The sequence below is a fragment of the Anopheles arabiensis genome, assembly GCF_016920715.1.
Source record: "Anopheles arabiensis isolate DONGOLA chromosome X unlocalized genomic scaffold, AaraD3 X_pericentromeric_contig0006, whole genome shotgun sequence".
NCBI classification, from domain to species: Eukaryota; Metazoa; Arthropoda; class Insecta; order Diptera; family Culicidae; genus Anopheles; species Anopheles arabiensis.
In genome coordinates, this window is record NW_024412084.1 from 72501 (window position 1) to 75000 (window position 2500).

Sequence of the window (2500 nt, forward strand, 5' to 3'; positions counted from 1 at the left end):
GAACGGCAGTTCTCCGGCTAAAACCACCGCTCTCGCAGCTCGTGGACACGAAGGCGCTGGTGATGCCCGAGCCAGGGGCCGTTGCACCTGGTCCAGCTTCCTCTGCACCACTGCAGATCCACGGCTTCCGCCCAGACGGGTGCGCCATACCGGATGATCGACGCGGCCACTGCGGCCAACAGCCGACGCTTGCCACCTGGGGGCCGCTGTGGTTGCTCATTACTGCCACGCAATGCTCGCTACCACACGGAGGGCCTTGCCGTCGACCAGCTCGACGTGCGGCTTCCACGACAGGTGGTCATGGATCTGACCCCCAAGATACCGGATCGACTGTTTGCTGTGTATGATGGTGTCCCAGATGTTCACGGGATGTTTTTGACCGCTTCGCAGACTGGAGATCATCACTCCTTCCGTCTTCTCCGGAGCGAGCTGCAGGTGATGGTCCTCCATCCAAGCTGCAATCGCTCCACTGCCTGTTCAGCCACCGATGCCGCCTCCTCCGGTGTGCAACCGCTGCCAGGATCGCAAGATCATCGGCGCATCCACGATGGAGGCGCCCTCAGGGAGCTCTACCGCAACACGCCGTCGTACATGATGTTCCACAATGTGGGGCCCAATATGGACCCCTGTGGAACACCTGCCGATCACTCGGCGTGTAACCGGCCCGTCCGCCGTGTCATACGTGAGCTCCCTGTTTTCGAAGTAGTCCTCAGTATGCGGCACAACTGCTCGGCACGCCTTCGTCCTCCAGCGCCGTAGCGATGCACTGCCAGCTGGCAGTGTTAAATGCGTTACGGACATCCAGCGCCACTACTAGAAGGCAGCGTTTGTCACTGTTGTTGGTGCTGCCAAATGACATCGCGTGACGGCCTGCATCCACCACCAGCTGAATCGCCTGCACTGTCGATCGCCCTCCTGAACCCGTACTGCTGCTCAGACACCTCGGTGATCTCAGGATCCTCGATACATCATTGAGCCGCGACAGCAGCAGCCGCTCGTACGCTTTGCCTGGGTTGTTCAGCAGCAGAATCGGGCGAAATGACGACGGCTCGCCCGGTGGCTTGCCCGGCTTTGGCAGGAGCACCAGTCGCTGCTTTTTCCACGGCTCCGGGAACAGGACGTGTCCAGGCATTCCTGGAACAACTTTGAAGATGTCCGTATGCTGCCTGATGGCAACCGTCAAGGGCGGCGTTTGGTACACCATCAGTCCAGGAGCCTTCCGCGGTGCAGCGGCTGCTATATTCTCCAGCTCGGTCCCGATCGATCGGAGCGGCGCCATGTTGCCAACTGAGATCAGGCCACTCTACCGGCGGATGAACCGGGACAAGGCGCGACAATTGCCGCAGTTCTGCTGGATCGCGTTCCGGGGCTGAGCGGGCCGCCTGGAACCAGTGGAAGACCTTCCGGAAACGGTTTCATCCTCTGATCGACCGCAAGAAGTCGAACGCCTCGTTCTTCTCGAACGAATAGCCTTCCGAAGGCTCTCTGGCAGCTAAGAGTTCCGTTTCTGTTCGTTGGGCGGATGGTCCTCATCGCCATTTCTTTCAGAGTTCTTCGATGCATCGTCTGATCGCCTGAGTCCACCAGGGCTGGCCGACCTGTGGTCCTGCGCTGGAAGACCCGCGACATCGTCTCGTCGCAGACGCTGGTCAGCGACTCGACCAAGCTTTCGACGCTGTTAGCTTGAGGCGGCAGTCATGGCCAGCGCTTTCGAAAAGCTGGAGTCAAACTGACTGGTCTTCCCGCGTACCGGCATTGTGACGGGCCGGGCGCGTCCACGCCGTGCTGCCCGATCCCTCGATGATGGTGGACTCACGCCAACCTTACCGGACGTAACGGTGATCACTGAGCGTTACCACGTCGGGAACGCGCCAGCGGGCGCTGTCTCGCGCGTCGAGACGGCTGATCACACTCTGGCGAACGTAACTCCGGTCGGCTACGGCCAGTTGTGTCCGCTTTCTTGAACGTTGGCAGACAGTCTCCTTGTTCGACGCACTATCTGAGGCTGTCCGCTGGAAAGCTCAAGCCCTTCGGGCAAACCGCTGTACAGTCCAGGTGCATGGCGTTGAAATCGCCGGCAGGAGAACCCGGCTGCACCCGCGACGATCAGGTCGAATAGTGCTTAACTCTGGGCTGTCTGCGGCGACATAGGCTCACCACAGCGTCCACCGACGTCGGCCGCAACCACACCGAGGGTCTGACGGTGCCTGATACGCTGTATCGGCAGCCGGTTGCCGTTGACGACGATGGCAACCGTCTTACCTCCCGTTACCCAATTGCCTGCGCGGTACGCATAGGGCTCGGACCAGAACGTCAAGCCTCGGTGGTGCAACGCCAGGTCCTGGGCGTTCTCGCATGGTTGGCGTTGTGCCACGCATTGTGGTTCCCGCACAAGGCGATGCGGTGTGCCACAAACGATGCACTTCGATCGCAGCACATCGATGCGCTGCATTACCTCCTCGAACTCAGAGACGCCCGCTGAGGGCGACACGTAACAACA